The sequence below is a fragment of the Manacus candei genome, unplaced genomic scaffold (assembly GCF_025592945.1).
Source record: "Manacus candei isolate 608988 ecotype Guabito, Panama unplaced genomic scaffold, ASM2559294v1 h1tg000050l, whole genome shotgun sequence".
NCBI classification, from domain to species: domain Eukaryota; kingdom Metazoa; phylum Chordata; class Aves; order Passeriformes; family Pipridae; genus Manacus; species Manacus candei.
In genome coordinates, this window is record NW_026138098.1 from 33109523 (window position 1) to 33131344 (window position 21822).

At 37.1% G+C, this 21822-nt stretch overlaps 1 protein-coding gene across 8 annotated transcripts in view; it reads right to left on the reverse strand.

The window, feature by feature from the left end:
* The window catches only part of CTNNA3 (catenin alpha 3), a 443012-nt gene that overhangs the window by 180617 nt on the left and 240573 nt on the right, over positions 1-21822 (reverse strand). The gene's annotated exons all lie outside the window — the stretch shown is intronic.

Below are 21822 nucleotides of genomic sequence, written 5' to 3' on the forward strand. Positions count from 1 at the left end.
TACTGGAGAGGTCTTAAGAGAATCAGTTGTACACTTTCTAAACAATGTTATTTTTTTTCATTTCTACCTGTAGGCAAAGTGCTTATATCATTGTTAGCTATTTGAAAAGTGTAGTTAACACTTTTATTGGACTGCCCAGCATTTTTTCTGTACAATGTCACCATAATAGCTCTGTGTCTTATAGCTGGTTGGGATATTTTTTTTCCCTGTTAGCAAAGAAACTACAGGAAAAACCAAAATGCCTGATGAAGTTTGTTTCCCTAAAGCAAACAATCATTACTCACTACCTTTGGACTCCCCTGGTCTGAAGGAAAGAACCACAAACACTGAAAGTGTCTTTACACAAAGTCTTAAGTCAGCGCTCAACATTTACAGCAAAAAGAACCAGATTCTCATAAATGTTGAAGAAATAGCTGTGTATACTGACCACAACATCTGGACTTCAGGGAGAGTACACCAGGATGTCTGTATTATGAACATGACTCTCCTGTTTTGTAAATAATATTAAAATTAATATAGAATTTGTAATATCTCAGTAGGCACCTAGGTGTAGCTACTAGATAACAAGGTACCTTGTTATCTACAATAAATCATATATCAGTCAGAGTTATTTCCTTGCTAAAAAAAAAAAAAAAAAATAAAAATAATCTGTGAACAGAGCAATATGCTTAATAATAATAAAGCAAAGACTAGAGATGATCAGGAAAAAACCTTTATATTAAAACTGAAAGAGCAATGTAATAAAATGAATGCCTTGAAATTATTAGTCTAAAGGGAACAATTACTTTAAAAATTGAGCTTATATATTCAGGGGGACTTAGAAATTCTCCTGTGATTTGTCTATTTCTGAAATTGCTTACGGGTCTTGGAGAAAGGTCTGAACTTCACCTTAAACTTCACTTCAAGGAATCCCTAAAGGTAAACATTCACTTTTTGTATCACGGTAATGCAATCAGTTCTCATACCAAAGCTGGCACGGGAACCAAAGCAAATAATGTCTCCTCTACTATGTTTTGTAAGTTACTGTAAAACTTGACAAGAAAACTTATCCCTTCAAAAAACTACCAGGTAAACAGGGCCAGTAAAAGCACTGTGGATACAACTCAGCTTATGCCTATGCATTTTCAGACTACAAAGATGGCACATCCTTTGAAAGCTTTATAGTCAGAGCCTATTTTCCACTAAGACAGAATCAATGTAAAATACTGGGATTTTTTTTTTTTTTTTTTAGTTCTCTAGTAATGTCTAACTTCAAAGGTGGTAACTAATGATACAACTGGCTCTAAACAAACCTAAACCTAAACCACTCAGTCAGTGAGTGGCATATATTGAACTGAAAACAAGGAAAAAATACTTTATTTGCAAATTCTTAACATTGTCAATAGTCAATGTCTAGAAAGCAAATCTAACTTTAATCGAAGTTATTCTTCACCTTGTGTTTTCCCCAAGAGCCAAATAAGCTGTAAAATGCAGTTTCAGGCTGTAGAATGTGGACATTTCCAGAATGCAGGTAACCTCAGAACTGCAGACTCTCTTTCTTCTTCAAAGAAATTTAAACAGCAAAACCCCCACACTGCTGTTCACATAAATCCTGCTTATAAAGACTATAGAATTTCTAAACTGTGTACAGTCCTTTCAAGTCAGAGGGACACCTGACTACAGAGTCTCCCGTGGGAACACTCCCAAACATCAGTGGCCTCGTGCTGAGGCTCTCCAGTCACCCATTGGTCCCACGTACCTTTAGATGCTGAATTACTCCTTCAAGTTTTTATTCCTCTGCACACTTCCACTTCAGATCTGTACATGACAGTTACAGTTCAAGATCTAGACTAGATGATTACACTTTTTAGGAACTGAAAAAGACCAGATTTAATATTTTAAAAGTGTCTATTAAAATGATGGCACAGTGAAACTAAAGGTGATCCAAACACCCCTACACTGCTCCACTCTCCAGTGATAGAGCTCACAGGTCTGTATTTGCAACACTCTGCTTCTGCTTGTCTATTGATATTCTTATAACTGCTGTACTTCAAAACAAACAAGCCTATCCTGAAATAGTTCCTTCTTGTACAGGGTGACTGAATCAGGATAAGGGGTAGGAAAAATATGCAAACTATTCTGGGCCTGGATTTCAAAAATCAGGCAGTTGAGTTCTCTCCTTTCAGTGTTCCTGCATTCACCTTCTGTTTTTTTCTGTTAAATATAAGTAATAGCAGTGATATGGCTCCCTTGTAAAGATTCTAAAAGCAATATCCCACTCCTATTTCAATGCATTTTTAAAATTTGAAACATTTTACAAGCACTAAGTCACACTGTTATTAATACTCCACTAAGCGAAAATAAGTATTTTTAATTAACACTGGATAGCCTGAAATAAATGCTGAGTATTGCCAATAATAACACAGGTCTACCTATTTCACACACTGGAAAACAACAGAAGTTGAATGACTCAAAAACCACATGAGCAGAAAATCTTTCCTGCTGGATTTTCATTTAAAACAATCCATATCTAAGGGCAGATTCTCATCTGAACACAGGACTATCTCCCCACTGGTTTTAATGGACTTCATTTAAATCACACTTTGGGCAGGACTACTTAAATGATCATCTAATTTCTTCTAGTACTCAGGTTAATAGACATGAGCTAAATTTATAAACGTTTATATAAAAAAGGGTATATAAGAGGATACAATCAGCCATAAGTATTAAAACAGCAAATACTATTCATTACATCAGTCAGTGAACACTCCCACTTTAGCCATAATCCAGAATTCAGTTACAACAGAGAACTGAAGTACTCTCATTCGCAGGACTAAACCAAACAAGTGAAATGGAGCCAATTTATTTGGGTATGTACTGGTGATAAAGTAGTCACAAAGATTTACTTAAACCTTGCAAGGCTGCGCTCCTTACAGAAATCACTTCTGCATCCCCTCTGAAGGTCCTGAACCTCTACTCAATATAGAGGGTGGGGAGAGAGAATTAATTTGGTAGGTTGAGGGTTTGTCTTGTAAATAGTCCCTCAAAGTACTCATATTTAAAAACAAAAACAAACAAACCAACCACAAGAACTCCAAACAAACAAAAAGCAAAAAGCAAAACACAAACTTCTAAAAGTAAATTGTAACAAAGCACCCTGGAAATTTTGGACATACACACCTGAAGGAGATACTGGGATTTCAAATATAAAATCAATATTTTTCAGAACTAGTCATACATGTTCTAAACCACATCTGTAGTCTCTATCCTCTCCATGTTGTGGAGTAAAAAGGAGCAATTCCATGATGAGAACAGATACCTGCTGAATTCCATATTCCGGAACTGCTGGAGTCTTAGCTATAAACTTAAAAACTACTTTACTTTCATCCTATTCAGATATATTCATATATATATATATATATATATATATATACACACATATTCATATATATTCACATATTCAGATGGAACTTCATTTTGCTTTCCTGGATTTACACATTAATCTAAACAAATATAAGCTGAAACAAAGCAGTGATACTTCACTGGAATGTTTAAAATTACATAGATTTTTAAAACCAAATACATAACTTTAAGCCATATTGTTCTCAAAGACTCTCCTGGAAATAGATTTCCATACTTAAAGACCTATGGCCCCAAAACACGTTTTGTTTCATGGGATGTGTCTGTTCCCAAATACTCATTGTACAATCCTGGGAGGAATGAATAGAAAAAAGAAATACAATCTGCTGCCAGGATTTCCTTTGTTTATCACAGAATCACAGAATGGTTGGTTTGGAAAGGACTTCAAAGATCATCTCATTGCAATCCCCTGCCATGGGCAGGGACACCTTCCACTAGCCCAGGTTGCTCCAAGCCCCGTCCAGCCTGGCCTTGGACACTTCCAGGGATGGGGCAGCCACAGATTTTCTGGGAACATGTGCCAGGGCCTCTCCACCCTCACAGGGAAGAAGTTCTCCCCAATATCCAATCTAAATCTGCTTTCTGTCAACTGTCTCCAGCAGCGTACCATGACTCTGGGATAAACATATTTTGATTTAGTTCCACGTTTCCCATGACAATTCTATTTTAAAAAAGACTAGCACATTTATCGAAATCAGTTCTCTATGGAAATACTTTTCAAAAAAAAGTCAAGCTAAAAGGTAAACACCAATCAATACTACAATAAGTTAAGAAATGTCAGAGCTCTAATTAAATGACTGATTATTTGGGGCTATATGTAGACTGACAATAACGCTATACTCAGTAATTATACGCTCCTGTACATTGTACCTTAATTAAAAAAAAAAACCCAAAGAAATGAACCATCATACAACTTAAGACATTAAAGCAAAGTCAGAGCCTCTATAGAGATACCCAGCATTTTATGTCTGTTGCTACAATTTAGCATTTAACATTTAAAGGTTTTTTGTATATGGAGCTTATAAACGGTTCTTCTTTTGGGTTGCAAAGTCATTGCAAATTCTAAACAAAAAAATTGTCTAAAAAGCAGTGACACAATTTATTTTGCACATTGAAACAATGTTGTCATTACTTGGGAAATTTCCACACCTGAATTTGCTCTGCAAAGACAAAAACATTTTTTTTTTGTACCCAGCTCACAGAAAGCCTGATCTTTCAAATCCTAATTCACAAAGTAAAGACACCTGCAAGCACCTGCATCAAAAAAAACCCCAGCCTTATAAGCCTTTGTAAGGGAAGATCCAGTTCAAACCTGTTGCAGTCTTTATTAGTTCACATGTTTTAATATAAATGGAGAGGGGTCAAGAGGTTTGTCACCTTGATTACAGTTGGTTTCCTTCTGCCAAAATTAGTTAACACAGTGCTTCAGCCATCAGTAACTAAAACTAATATCACTTCTTACATTCTTTGCTGGGAGGAGACAAAGGATTTGGCATCTTGAAGGTCACACAGAGAGACAAAACATCCAAGATTAGTGTTTGGCTACGACACACCTGCAAGAAGTGCCAAGTCTGGGGCAGAACGTCTTTGGACCAATCTGGATATCACTAGGCCCCAGGAATATTTGCCCCTTAAATGCAGAATTCATGTAAATATTGTTTTACCCTTCAAATTTCCAGCTAGCTCCACAAAGTGCAATGTCCAAGTAAAAAACAAGATCCCTTTTAAAGGTCACATGTCTAGTTCAATAAACCAAAATGATCTTCTCCAAACCTGTAGATCTCAACAGACAAGTTTGTGTCAGATTTGAACACAAAAGGAAGCCAGTTCTTTACAGTTCTAGTTTCCAAGTCTGTCCCACGCTTTCAAACAAACTTTTTTTTCAAGACCGCTCTTTATTCTGCATCCTGGAAGGGGATGGGAATAACTTTTTGAGCGTAGATAACCTCTGAAACTATTTCGATGCAGGAACAGTCATACACACAGGATTCACAGCAGTGACACATTACTAAATTCTGCCTGGGAAATCTCTTAAATGAACATTTTAGAAGTTACTCAAGGAATCCGCTGACAACACAGCAAAGGCAGAACTTGACATTTCTGACATTTTAAAGGACAAAAATTCTTTTGAAAAGACAAAAGCTCTCAGGCCTTTCCATAAAGCATTTCAAAGCCTATATTTACTGTGCATCAAAAGCCTGCAAGGGGGAATTAATATATGAGGACAGTCATTACCTTTCTTTTTTAATGGAGGAAGCACAAAGAATGAATAACCCACCTGTTATTCAGGTGGGTTAAACCTGTGATTTTAAGTTCAAAATCACCATATTCACTGAGTGACACAGATTTCCTACTCTAATACACCCACCCTAGTGCACTTCCTTAAAGACACCTGACTTAAGAAAACATATTTCTGTGATAAACATTTAAGTATATTTAAAAAAAAAAAAAAACAGGACGAGGGCGGGAAACCAAACCCTACAAGGGCATAGAAAATCATATGCAAACAGAGCAAATAGGGATTCTTTCATGTGGAACTGTTTCTCATCTGTTTCTCATTATATATAGGGGTTTTTTTTTTCCTCAACAGCTTCAATATGAGATTGTCAATTTTCTCCTTTTCAAGCCAGCATGGAATACTCCCTCTGAATCTAATGCAGTGAGATGTGAAGTACCTCATAAGAAATTAATTACCTCAACCTCTGCTGGAATCAGCTGGAGTACCAAGGGCTCTCCTCACTGTTTGAATTACCCTTTCCCAATCAATATGCAGGAAAAGCCTCAAATTTAAAGCCTCCCAGTGTAACTCTCTACAAGCTTTCAGTTACATATAGTTTGTAATGCCACAAAACAAATTTAATTCTAAAGAAGCACGCATAAAACAGCCTAAAAACCCAGAAACAAAGATTCAGAATGCATAACCCTTTAATTATTAAAAAAAAAACCAAAAAACAACACACTGAAATTTTCAGGTCCTAATTAATCCAAAAATCTCAGAAAGAATTATGGTGGTGAAATATGCTTAATATTGCACATTTTAATCCACTCTCCAAAACATTGGTGTCAGTCAACTGAAGCTGGGGAAGGTGGCCAGGCTGTCTCAAAGGACAGAGCTGGATTCCTGGGATACTAAATCCTCTTGAAAGTGACTGTGATCCAGTCAAAGGATGAAAGGAGGAACTTGTGCTGTCTTCAATTTTTATTCAATTACACATAAAACAAATATCTCATTATATCATGTGTCTTCCTACTTTTTCACACTGGGAATATCAGAAGAATTCAGCACAATTCCAAGGTGATCCTAAAAAACACCCATATTTTTCTGGGGGGGAAAGTGTCCCAGGAAGTGAATGTGTCATAACTACTCTCTTGCAAAGCAAATACAACCATCACTTACCACTTCTAATGCAAAAACCAAAAACCACAGGCATTTCTTATTCAAAATACGACAGTCTTAACACTTGACAGAGAAACCTGAAGGGCCAGTGGTACTTTGGGCTTGTATTTACACTTTAAGCCTGGTGGAGGAATCAGCAGGGAGTAAAAAAGATGTTAGATTTCTTTTAATCAGATGTTACTGTCACTGACAGATGATGCAGGAGGGACAGGCAAACATAAATAGAAATAAAGCAGCATCCAAACTATTAAGTGACAGCAAGAAGCAGACTTCAGGTTAATCTGCTTTTTACTAAGAAGCAATTTTCTAAGCTCCTAGTACAGAAGTTTTTAATTGAATATCCATCTACCTTTCACCAAAGTGTCCTGGCACTTTTACAGCAGGAAAATAGAAAATTAGTTGGAGAGAATTTCAGCCTACAACAGCAGCATAAGACTTTCCTATGATAAACTATCATATAAATTGCTTGGAGATTATATGCTGCTATGAGAGGGAGGAAGGGGATGGAGGCAGAAGAAAATTCAAAGTAAAATAGAGTGGAGCTGCTGAGACAGTCTTTCTCATCCAGATTGTTTAAAAGTCTTAGATGCACTCTAAATCAAAAAGTTATGTTCTTAAACAGCAGTCATAAATAGGAAAAAATGTCCAGCACTAAGCTGCTCGACTTCTGCCACACCCAGGGACTGCCTGAGTTACTCCAGGTTCCAAAGTGTTGTTTCTCCAGCACAGCAAAGGCACAGCCTGCATTTCTCAAGAAAACAAAACCAATTTTACTGTGGTTTTAGATGTGCTGTTTTAATGCACAGTGTACTGTGTACACAGATTCCAATAGACTTAAGAAGAGTGTAACAATGTTTAAATCAAACCGCATTATAAATATACATATAAATACTTAAAAATATATAAAGTTATTATAAACATAGCTCTAAAAAAAAGATCTTTCAAGTCCTCGTAGCCACTCCATACCACACAATAACATCACACTTTCTCCTTATTTTCCCACTACATCCAGGAGTACCATGAAGAGGTAGAACAGTAAAACTGAGAAGGTGATTTCTTTTTTCCTTTATGAAGTTTGCTACGTTTACAGACGTTATTCTGAGAAGATCTCTATGATGCTATTCCTGATCTCTGATAGAACAGACTTGCTATGATACTTCCTTTAACAGAAAACCAAGCACATTTTTGTACCACATTGGATTGGTAATGAAGATTGATTTCCCTGATTCCCTTGATCTGAGATTTCAGCTGTGCCTGTATCAATAAAGGCATTTGCGTTTGTAATTATTCTAGAAACACCTTTATTTTCACTCACACATAACTTATATTCTATAACATTTCTGTGGAATGATTTGAAGGAAGCTGTTTTGAGATAAACCCATGATAGAACTTAGGCTACAGACAGAAACCTTATGAAAATAGCTACTTGTCAGACTCTCAGCTCTAAACCAGGCAAAGGCTGGCCATTTCAAATAATATACATGGATTTGGCTCAGTTCAAAACTGTACTTTTAAAGAAAAGTCACTAAACAGCAAAAAATGTAATTCCATTTAATTATGTATTAATTGTATTAGTTAATCCCTTTACAATCCAGAGTAATGAATTTAATTTAACACCACACTGTGATGTAACACGTGAATCTAGGAGGCTGGCAGTCACTTAAGCACATGCAGTGAATGAAAATCCAGCTTTTAGAGAGAGGACTATGGTAAATCTCAGATTTACAAATACTTCAGCTAAACCCTCACCAGCACCCTGTATGTATAATGAGTCCAGACTGTATGAATTCCTGTCCTGTCCATACAGAGCACCACAAGGTAAGAAGTATCAACACAAGAATTTCTGGGGACTGTCAGAGCAAATAATAGTCGATGCAATCGCTTCACCAGCTGAATTCAGTCACTTCGGAACAAAACATCCCACTCTCAATAGCAAGGCAATGAAATGGCTCCCAGGTGTTTTTCCTAGAAGCTCATGACTAAATGTTTCAAACACTCAAATGTTATTTCAAAAAAATCACTGCTGTTAACTAGAGAAGATCTATTCTACTTCAGGTAAATTCTCTTAGCATTTCAGGAGGAACGAACACGAAAGAGGTTGATAAAAGAGCACCGGAATGATCCTTTAACACCAACAACTGCCAGAAAAGAGGCCATTGCACAGCCATTTATTTACCAGATTGATTTGGACAGTGAGAAATCGGTGCATTACTTGGGCTGTTGGATCATACTCTCAGCACAAGCTTGAAGATCCTGGGTTTCTGTGCTACAAGAGAGAAAAAAACCCCCCGATTGTTAAAAGCTGCAGTTAACAAACAGAACGAGGGAGGCTGTGTGTGACAGCATGCAGGGAAGACAACTGAACATTACAGTCTCCTACAGGGCAGGGATCTGCAGAATCCTGCAGGAGATCAGGGAAGTCTGCTATTCAGGGCATATTCCTCTGCAGTTCTATGCAGAAATTCTCTGCTGCATTTCTGTTTTCACACAGAAATAAACAAATACACCTGCGGAAAGTTCAAGCTCAGAATGCAACGTTTTTGACATTCTAATAAAGCAATCATGCCTCATGTTGGAAGTTCCTTTTCTGCAGGAATTTTTACCTTAAACATTGTAGAGAATTTTTGTCTAAATTTCCAAGTTTCATTTTAATTTTTTAATTATTTACATCTCTAATTGGCCAAAGAATTGATGGATTATAAATTAACCTAAATTTGCCTACAATTGTCATCAGCTCCATGGAAGAATACAGTAAAAAAAAGGAAAGGAAAAGCATCTAACTAGAACAGAATCAGTAGAAAAGGAACTAGGAATTATGTTGAGTAAAGCAAAAATATTATAGAACTCAAAGACCTTTTTCCTTTATGATTTATACTAATTCCTTCACTATCAATGAAATAAATAAAATACTTGACTGAAATCTAATGAGTAACCTGTTCTTGCTATAAATATGTGCTACTGAATTATATGTAAAGTTTAAAGAATGTTAAAAATGCACAAACTCAGAAGATTAAAAGCAGAAAGCTAAGTAGGATCTTTGTAAACATCCTTCACTAGCCGTAATGCACACCAAAAATTCATTTAGAGTTTGCATTTTTTAATAAATGCATATAAGATGAATTTATATTAAAGAAATATTCAGATTGTGTTATAATGACCTGTAATCCAGGTCTTTAAAAGATCTGCTGTTTGCACACCCTAAAAGAGGCCAGGTAATGTAAGATTTGAAACTTTTCCTTAATAAAATGACAGTTTGCCCTCAGATCTCCCTTCTTGCTCCTCAAGACAGTGTATGGAGGTCAGAGGAAGTTCAGCCAACTCTCAGCCACATGATGGATGCCTAAATAAGAATCACAGAATCACAGAATCAGCCAGGTTGGAAGGGACCTCTGAGATCATCAAGTCCAACCCTTGATCCACTCCCGCCGTGGTTCCCAGCCCATGGCACTGAGTGGCACTAAGATAAGCCAGGCTGGAGCCAGATGTCCATCCAGACTGCAAACTTTACTGCTAAGGAAATCTTCTTTGTTCTTTGCAAGTACTTTCTTTGTTCTAACAGGTGGAGCCACTGATCATTTGCATTTACTAGCTGGCAGAGTTCTGAAGCTTCTCACGCACTTACTGATGGAGGTGCCACCAAGCCAAAAGCCACCTCAGCTCCTGGTTCTTCCAAGATGCTGCAGCATTTGCTGCTACTGACTATGTATCTCTGCATTTCATGACACACAGAGACGTATTATTCAAACACATGGCAATAATCACACATACTATGCAAATATAAATACAGATAAATATGCCAGACTGACTGGTTTACTTTATAAACTGCCAATACTGCAGGCTTATCTGAGGGAAGGCTGGAAACAGCACATGCACAAAGCTCTCAATTTGCCATATTTGAGAGCCTCGTTTAAGCATAGCAAGTTAAAGAAAATCAAATTTTATGTTAATTTGGGAAATAAATACTCAGAGATACCTTAGAAAATACTGCTAATAAGTGCCATGGAAAGAGAGTTTAGCATAAAGTAAAACTGTGAGATTCTGAGAATGAAGATAGTGTGACATTTATTATTTATCTTACTTCAGACTTCCATGAATAAAATATTTGCTATCGTACTATGAACACTATGGCATAATGTAAGCTCTTGTGTAATCCCTCCCACTCCAATCTTGTTGCACCAAAAGATATCCTGGCATCCCTATTCCAGAGTCACCAAAAAAACTGTATATCTGGTATTGAGGGAAAAAATGTGGAATCAGTTCAGATATCAACTGTTTATAAAAGTATAAAACATATTAAAAGACTCAGTACTGAAAGTGTAGCTTCAATTTGGCATCATCTTTTGTATGTAAATAAATATATTTCATAATGCACTTGTTATATCAAACACACCTCAGGGTGCTGCACTTCCAGACTGCAACAAGCACTACCTTAAAAAAAAAAAAAGTTTCTGGATATCTCCTTTCTTAAACTACTAAAATTTTCACTCTGAAAGTTTACATTTAAAAGTCCCTTTTTCAGGGATATTCAATGGTGCCATATGTTCATTTTTAACTAGAGCATGTTTTGTAGGCAAAACACCTCTACAGTCACGTAACAATATTATACATGAAAAGCAAGTAAAAATAATAATTGAACAAAACCACATTAATGGGATCCAAGAAAATATAAGAGCAATTGTACATGAAAAGGGTCTATGCCAGACTCTGCTGACAGTATAAGAGAAAATGGATGCTGTAGTAAACCACATTCCACAAAGCACAAAACTCACGTGACAGTGTGTCTGCAGAGAATGTTAATAACAGCCAAATCAAAATCATAAAAAAAAAAAAGAAAATACGAAAACTAAGCAGAAAAGGTAAAGAAAATATCCCAGGCAAGGTTTCTTCTTTCTTCTGTGATTACAAAAAAGAAATTAAATTATAAATTATGGAAGAGTTGCTTCCTACTCACAAGGCATGAGTGAGAAGGATACTTGGAAATGAAACAAGTTTGTAGAACCAGGGCTCAGTTTTTCTTGCTTAAGACTATCAGACTCAGACTCATGCTTATTTTAAGTGCTTATATTAAGTCTTAGCAGAGCAGGTGCCAACTGATTCTCTGGCTTTGGGGGAATCCCATCAAACCTCTCAGGGCAACTGCTTGTCCCCCCCCAAGCGATCAAGAGAAGAGAACAGCAGACAGAGCTACAGGGCACAGGAGCTATGTCTGATTTACACTGCTCTGAGAACCCACTCCAAGAAAAAAGAAAAAGGGCCTTTGTACTATTAATTATGTAGTCAAACAGGATCCCTTCACATATTCCACATCAGCCAAGTCCAAACCCAAAAGCTGAGAGACAGCCAACAAAACAGTGCTTCCATTAAATCATCATGGTAATCCCATAGCACTTTCAAGCATGTAAAACAAATAAAGTATTCTCTTTCTCAAATTAGTGACATTTTAAGCAAAACCGATAGATGGAGGCTATAGGGACTGGGACATAACAGCTTTTAAAACATTCCAGTTCAATCTACCACAAGCAGCTCTGAAAAGTCCCTAACAATATACAGGCAATGTGTACTTGGAGCCTCTGGGTATTCTCACCCAGGTTTCAAGAAATTTCCAGAGGGAAGGAAGTTGTAGTGCTTGCAAACACATTAAGTGCAGGTTTTGTTTAGAATACACAAGTACACACATACTCTACCAAAGCTCAAGAAAGGATGCTTATAGCTGTATTTGCTTTGTTGCTGTTTTTGCAGTAAGCAGCCAACAAGTGCAGGAATTACATGCATAGGGTTGATCAAATAGGCTAAACAAAATACACAGTAATATCCACTTATTCCTCATGCAAAAAAGACATAAAGATCCCATGATATACAAAATATCTTTAACCACTTACCACAATATATATTAAGTATGGCATTTACTGAAAATGTTGCACTTTTCATTTAGCATTATGAACAGTTCTAACAGTAGCTTGCTGGCAATCACAAGGTTGTGAAATGTGCAATGCACAAATGCTATGCTTTTAACAAATATCATCCACTAAAAAGTGATCCCCCCTAATGGTATCCAATATCATTTTGAAAGATAAATACACTCAAGTTTTTTTCTGTAACCTGAGCCTAAACAAAAGCAAGACAACAAAACTGAAAGGTTCTGTGCATTAGTTGAAGGAGCTGGTAAACCTGAGTACACTGTAGGCAACTTTGCTGATAAAGCTAAAAAAAGAAAATAAGAACAAGCTTCTAAGCAGCACAAACAACACTTTGCTTTTATTTTCACATATAACTGATATACCAAAGAATAGTATGCTCAGGGGCTCTAAATGATATATGATGGAAATCAGTGAAGAAACAAAAATCAGGCAACTCAATTCCAGCATCAACGAACATTCAACATAGGGCAGAGAACGACAGGAGTTGCCAGTTCTTGCCAACTTTAAATTCTGGAGGTTGTTCCATGCAACCCTCCCATCCCTGAACTTACAAAGTACTAATTAGACATTGTCACTTAGAAGGTGGGTCCTCCTGCATTTCAAGGCTGACGCAAAGAGACATTGCCATAAAATGAAGGCACGGACCGGCTGTGGCTGAAAACAAACAGCTTCCGACCTCGGGAATAAGTTTAGTAATGGAGAACGGAGAATTGAGCATGAACACACCAGGTGACAGAATGGCATCTTGGAAAAGCTAACACAAGCAACTCTGAAAACAAATCTGTAATTTTCAATAGGTTTACTTGTTGACTTACGAGGCAGCAATTTGGAATTGCAAGGCAGGGCTTTATCAAGCAGTTTTTCTTCAGTCTTTTGAAAGAGAAACTAAAGTTCGAGAAACAAAATCTTTGTCACAAATATGTTTCTATTATTACAGAAGCAGTTAGCATCCTCTCTAGTTAGCAATAGTTAGTCGTCTGTAATTAGCAATTAGCATCTTCTGACTGTCACCTACCACAACACAGCTTTCATAAAATATGGGTCATGCTCCTTGCTGCATAATGATATACACTGTTAAAACAAGTAAAGTATTGTAAGAAAAGACTGATCCAATGTTTAAATGAGACAAAAATTTGATTCAATGCACTGATTAATAAGCCAGAAAATATCATAAATTATATGGGTGCACAACATGCACTTATTTAGAGTACAAACAGCGTTGATACCACTCTTGGAATTTAAATTAACAGGAAATGTTGCTAAACTGAAAAATGCTTCTAAATTATTTTCCCCCCATTAGCACCTGTACTGCAGCCACTGAGGCCAGCACAGAAGACTCAGACTGAAACTCTAAAAGCTGGTGGTTCCTATAAAGGATGCTAAGTACCATCTGTGACCTCATGAAGAATTTAACCTCCACAAGTTTCTGGACCATTCACGTTTCTAACACAATTCAAAAATATCTTCAGTTTTTGAGCATATGCCAGAACAAAATTAAAACCTTTTTTACTTTGTTTTGCTAACTGCAGAGCCTCATTCACCTGAGGCTCAATGATGACATCTCAACTGAATTGCAAATCAAGACCCAGTAAGGTTGTAAAACACATTTCCTGGCTGCAGACTACAAAACACTATGCTAAAAAATATCTGAGTCCCACTTGTAGTTTAACAATACAAAAGCTGTAAACATTTTCAGATTCTGCTACAAGATTATGTTTAGATTCTGTCTCTCTTATTCTTTATACTCTAACTAAAACCTGGGTAAGTCAAAAGATTTTGAAAACTACACCTTGTCACTGCTCAGTCCCTCACTAATATACATCTCACATGACACGGCCCTAGAAGTGCAGTGATGCCTGTTATCTGTGTCATGTTAGCTAATAATTTCTTGCCAGATTCACACAGAGATTAAGGTAACTCTCCATAACAGGAATGCCGAAGAACAGCTACCCCTAGTGATGAGAGAGACCGAGATGAAGTTCAAAACCTGTCTTGGTTTACAGTTATTTCTCATTTTTCTCAATGAGCTTGTAGCCAGACACAGAACGAACACTGAACAAAGACAACACCTCAGGATGTATACACACATTTTAACTGCAAATAATTTTACCAGAAAGAGCTTTGTGGATAGGTTTGTGTCACGTTGTTACAGCCAGGCCAGAACTCCAGCTTCAAACACTAATGTACCAACATTGAAAGAGTTAAAGCCCAATTTAAATCTCTCTGGTCTGCCTCCTGCAACCTAGAATGGCAGATGGATCCTTCCCTGGGTCTCTGTGCAACGATGGGAATACCCAGACAGTGCAAGGGAGAGGACACCAATTGCTCAGAGTGCAGCTGGCAGAGTCCCAGTTTACAAATCTAGATGCCAGCACAGGACAAATACAGAATCCCAGGTTTAGGTTGGAAAACACCTTTAAGATCCCTGAGTCCAAACGTAAAGCCTGTACTGCCCCATGCCCCAAAGTGCCACATTTTAGATACCTTCAGGGATGGTGGCAGGCCAGGTGCCATTGGTCTTGCCCACCTGGGTACACCTGTGCTCATGTTCACCCAGCTCAGCACTGCCCATGACTATGTACTCCTGATGGATAATTCAGTACAAGCAATACAGACATTTTTACCTGGAGTTTTCTGAGCACTGTATTGGCTCTTAAGTTACACAATTGTATTGTAGAACTGGGAGTTCTAAATATGTCCATAAATACTATACAGTTACTGTAAAATATGCATAAAACATTCTTTATACACTCAAAACACAGATACAGAACTAGGAAAACAATTTTTACAAGTAAAGGGAAAAAAAGTCAGCATAAAGAGTATTCAAGTGGCAGGAAATTTAGAGTACATAAGTTGTAACAGCAAGAAGAGATAAGAGTCAGGAAGAAATGAAAACTTTAGTGAAGGGAAACAAAACAGACAAATTAGAAATATCATTATTTTCTATAAAGTAGAAGTCAAAATCATCACAGTCCTTGCTTGAAACACTGCAACTTACTATACATTATTCACTCATCTTCTATACACATATCAAATCCTTCTCCATATCAACTTGCCTGTGAGTGGTGGTGTTATCTTATGGTGTTAGGCATGGACTGTGAGTCTGATTCTATGAGTAAACTGAGAAATCATCGAGGAAATTATGAAACGCTTGTCCCTTTTAAAATAAGTCTTTTTGAGAATTATTTCCATTCTGAAAGGGAAAAGAGATAAAGTGTGCTGGCCTATTACAAAACAAGAAGGTATATTTTAATCTTTATCACTTGAAATTAGAGAAATAAATTTAAAGCATGGTTTCCCCATGCATTTTTCACCAGCAAATATTAACTGGGCATATTTTAACATGTAAAAGACAATATATGGATGGAGAAAGACTCTTACAAGTTCACTTTGGGTGGGAAAATTGAAATCAAGGATTATTACTTCTAGTGCCAAGGAAATGTGTCTGTCAGGAAACAAAAGCAAGGGCAAGCCACAGATACAATTAAAAAAAAAAAAAAAAAAGCTACTCAGATATAACACTGAAGGTAATTTGGAAGCTGACACAGGTAACCACAGAATGAGTAGAATTACCATCCTGCTTTGATCTGCAGGATCTGAAGGTTTGGTGCTATTGTAGCAAGAAAATTTTGCTGCTGAGTATTATCAAGGCTGATGGACAAAACACAGTTGCAGTTTATGTAACAAAGAGCCAACACTGTATTATTAAGACAGGATCAGCTGTCATATTAATCATGCTACCACACTGTGTTCTAATCTTCATCTGCATGTATTCTAAAGTCTGGAAACCCTTTTCATATCCTGAGACACAATCAAATACGATGAGGCCCCTGTTGGAAACAAGTAAGTGCACTGAAAACAGTCATAATTACAGTAGTGGAGGACTGGTATAAAACTGTTCTCATCAGCCTTTATCCCACTGTTTAGATTTTCATTATATGTTCGTCTTTACTGTAAAATATGAATTATGATACCCATCTGGAAACAGTGAAGACTAGGCAAGAAAACATCTACAACTTACAACATCTTCAAAAAGCAGTTCTTCTCTGATATACCAAATATGTTATAATAATATGAATAAGACTCTACACTGAGTACTAGGTTTACTTTGAAATATTTATGCTTCAGCATCACAGTTAGGTATTTCTTTGTAACTGTGCATTAAAACAGCTTTGTAGGATGCACTACAAGTTTTTTTTATGTTAATGGGTAGAAAAGAACATTTATATATTCAAGCTGTATTTAGCAAGTTCTTTTACATCCTTGAAAACTTGACTGGGTAATATTGGGCTGAAGAGACAGGCTGCCAAAACTCAGTGGGCCAGACTGTTAAACACAGGAAGAAAATGTGGCAATCAAAAAAATAGCCTACACGATAACAATAATAATAATAATAATAGTTTTCTGTGACAGCAGATGAGGTTGTGGTACATCTATAAATGCATTAATAGATTTGGGCTCAACATTTTGATAATACAGGAGTATCTGAGGGCAAAAGAGCAAATAGGACTTGAAACCACGTCACATGAAAAAAGTCCCAATGCCTTGTTATATAAAACACTATGCAGTAGATTGAGCTTACCTGTTCAGTGCCTTACACCATTGTTTAACAGCAAACAGGACTGTCACTAAAACTCTTCAGATCAACATCCCTCCTGCCCTGGTGCTGTTTATCATATGGCACTAGGAGTTTACATGACAGATGTAGAAACAGCAGGAGCAGCGCTCTGATACAGAAGCACTTTTTAGCGTGACTACACACCACAGCCAGAAGTTTGGCAAACACCTCTAGTGGAAAGAAGAACACAGGGTTCTGAAGACTTACTGCTATTCATTCTGTCAGTTTTTCTATGACTTCTTCACCTGTGTTCATGAGGATGATCTCTGATGTCCATAAGAATCCTACCAACTCCTTACTAATGAAGACGGACGAATCTGCACTCACTGAGCACTCTTAAAAATATTTCAGTCATATCACAGACGTTTTTAAGACTTGCTGGACCTGACCTGTTTGAAAAAGGGTTCTCTTCATGCAATTCTTGCCAGCCCTTCTGCATACTATTTGTTTAAAGTCACTGTGATTTAACTGTATTAGTTTGTATTCGATTCACATTACTGTTGACCCATTTGAATGTTCTGAGGCCGTTTCAAAGTCTTCTCTGATATGTACTGTGTATTTGCTCTGGGCCTCTAATATGGTTATTCAAACTTTGAAAGAGTTCACTTGTAACTGACTTTTTCAGTTCCTTTGTCTTGTTTAATGTAATTGCTGTGTTCCAAATCAAGCACTAGCACTTCAGATGTTTTTACTTTTGCTACTTCTGAAAAGCTGTTAAATCTTTGTGCTACAAAGTAGTTCTTAGAAAAAGGAACATTTTGAACTAAGTTCAGTGTGGCATTCTGGAACAACTGAGGGGTGTCTCCTTATTTCACAATTAAGAAGTAACTGCGAGAAGGGCAAGCAACAAAGTAGCCTGTAGTCAAAGAGCTACAGACTGCAATTCTAGAAATACCCCAGCCAGTTCTTGTCCCCTCTACCAGAAAAAAAGGTGTAAGGGAGGGAGGAAGGAATTTGTGATATATCCTCAGGTCTGAGTTATGCTACAGCCTTCTGCCTAAGCATACTTTGGTTCCATCAGACATATGTAACTACAAGATTCTATATCCATATAAGAAACCTCTTCACAAGTGAACATGAGTTCATTCATGGCTTCTCAACAGAAGGTAGATTAGTACAGAAACTGCCTGGGTTGCAATGTCTCTGCATTCCTTTTTCAGTTTAAATCAAAAGAAGGAAACAAATGTCATTTCAGATGACAGATCATATTGTATCTATACCTTACTCTGAAGTGCTGTCCACTTTGGCATTTCATTTTTGCAGTAGCTGTGAAAAAAGTCAGTGGCTTATTGTGCATGCTGAAGCTGAAATTGGTTGTGTTCTCTTCCACTTCCTTTTTTCTTTTTAAATAAGTGTTCCTGGGATTCAGTCATATTGTAGTGCTTCTACATTAAAGACCTGACAAATGTGCATACTTCATGAAAGAACTGGATGTTAAAGGAAGCCAGTGAAAGTTGCTCATGAAGGAGTAATTCACTTTCTGCTCAAAGTTTTTTATCATTTGGTTGGTTTGTTGAAACTGTCAATCAGTGTCTGATTTAAAAGTTTCATAAGATGGGCACTGTCACTGATTTCTGATCATTAAACAATTGGTATATATATCTTTAAAGAGGACTCAAATTCTGACATGGGCAGCTTGATCAGATAAGAGCCAAAACTGTGTGTCTTTAATAGCTACATTTCATATACGAAATCTAACTGGTCCTTCTTGTTCCTCCCTGGTGTGTTGCTTCTCATCTGATGTGAATTCATTTAAGATGTACTACTCCCATTTCTGCACTTTCTTTATTGTTTTAGACACTGTGATTTAACCTGAAGTTTTAACTGAGAATTTAAGCAGGTAGATAACGATGCCAAAAAATGATCATAGGCTTTTTTTTCTTATCCTAGCTAAAACTTCAGAATACAATGAAATCTAACTTCGAAGGACTCAAGAAATTTTTTAATAAACAATCTTCTGGGTATCTTAACTAAATCTGACTAGAACATAACATTCCCATACAATCTGAAACAAGAACTTGGCCAGACTGGAACTGTTTTTCACTATAGTTCTAATTATGAACCTTATTCAGTGGAGAAATTTATCATATGAATAATTCCATCTTTTTTTGTTCTCTAAACCATGATAAAAATAGGCCTTTAAAATGAGCACACGTTTTGAGAGCATGAAAAAAGACAATAGGATCCTTTACATGGACTTCAATGGACAGATAGTAGAAAAGAACTACAAAGTTCACCAATAAATAAGGTGAGATTGGCCACGTTAAGCATGGACATATAAGGCACTGCTGGATGGCAATGAATGCCATTATGGTGTTTGACTCAGATGCTTCTCACTTTCCCTGTAGGTGAGCATGTGTACATATAAAATGGTATTTCCCCTACAGAATGCTTTCCTTGATGGATCTTTCATGTTAAAATAAATCCATTAGCTTGCTGAAAAAAACCCCATCCCAAATCAACTAAAATCCACAGGATGTAAATCCGTAAGTGAATTTCTACATGAATTCCTTTCATTTTCTAAAGCAATAGCTAATCCCATTTTAAAGGTATAAATGCTTTTTCAAGTGTATTTCTGTGATAGGCAATTTTGTAACATTACTTTCAAAGAAAAATATTTTGAAAGGCAAAAAGTAAAAAAAAACGAGGTACTTGGAGATTCAGAGGCAATTATATGAACTGCCTGATTTTGGCTGGGTCATTCTTTACAATGAGAAAACAGTTTAAGGAGGTAAATGGCATGTTATCACTGGAATAGAAACCCTCTTTGAGACAGATACAAATCCACACAACATACGTTTGTTCAGCGATAACAAAATATACAGGTACCACCTGCTACACAACTGCCCAGGCTGTAATAATCATGAAAATTGAAAATTTAAAGCAGCTTAGTCCAACACAAAGGCAGACCACTGTAGCTAGGAAGTTTATAATCAAAAGAGTAAGTCTGGTTGTACAGCACACCACCTCAGAAATACAGGAGGGAGACTCACACAATTTTACTATCACTGTTAAACCCCACTCATTAAAACCTCTGTAAACAGAGAGGAGAATAAAATCTTATTATCTGCCTTGCTCCTGTGTCTCTAAAGAAAATAATCAACTTGAGCATAATCCCACTAACTAGGTGTTCAGCAGCACAAGATCAATGGTAGCTTTTCCCCAACTATATCTTCTGATGCTTTTAAGCACAGAAATGAGACCATTTTAAACACTTACCATCTGACAGACCAAATACACACACTCCAAACTTCTCAGTGAACCCTCGCAGAGGGTTCTGCCCAGAGTCTACAAAATGCACAGAGACACTGCTGAGAGACACTTTGAGCTCAGCCACCCATACACTGCTTTGTTGCTTTATTTTACACTTCAAAAGAATCTGGTGTATAGCCAAAAGGTCTTTGGGGACTTGGGGGACACACACTGACTCAGCAATTATTATGCTTAAACTATTACGTCAATACAATCAGTCCAACGTAATGTATCGTTCACACTGCAGTGAGAGCCCTGCAGAACTGTAAAACACAAGAGCAATTGTTAACTCTTCCACTAAGCTTTCCTCAAAGTGTTGCCTGAGGAAAGCAAGTACTCTTCCCTTATTTTCCCAGGAGAAAGCAGAGGCACAGAATGGTGATGTTACACCGTCATTGCCACCTTCAGGCCAATAGCAAATAAACAGAATAGAAAATATAACTCAAAGGGTCACACCTGAAAACATTATTGGGTAACCCACAGTGCAGACAATGGGATAATACTTGTTTCCTGGGACAAGAATCCCAGTGCAGGTCAGGATTTCACAACACAAATTCAGTACCCACTGACACCAGTTGTTACTGTAACTTACTGCTGTGAAGAGAATGAAATACAGCATCATATAAAAATCTGCCAATATCCAGCTAACAATCTTACACTGACAAGGCAGACGTGGGAGACAGGATAGACAGCCTCTATTTACCACAAGCTGAATCATTTCACCTTTGAATCTCCCTGCTTTTGTGCTTGCAAAGTCATGTCTTCATCTTCTAATCATTTCCCCCCCCTCATAACAGCAGAAGACTCCAACATCTACTTTTGCCAGTCTGACTTGCTGAGTAATGGAAAAGTACCTTCCATCAGCTCAAGACAAGGTTAAGAAGAAGGGAATCCCAATCTTGGTTTTTTTAATCAAAAATCCATCTGGGACAATAATCAGTACAAACCTATCCTATTTCCCGGCAGCAATAAAAATTTTCAAAGGAACAAAAAACAAACCAAACAAATAACCAAGACAAATAAACAAAAAAATCCCCCCCCCCCCCCCAAAAAAAACATATGTGTAGAGATCTGGTTTTACAGCTTAGGGATAACAGGCAAATGGAAAGCAAGAGCAGGATAACTGTGGAATGAACTTGCTATTGAAGAACAAAATAATTTGCAGGTCATGCAAATTAGAACAATTAGAATCCATTTATTCTGCTTAACCTGTGTCTTACTGTGTGCAGCACTAGAAG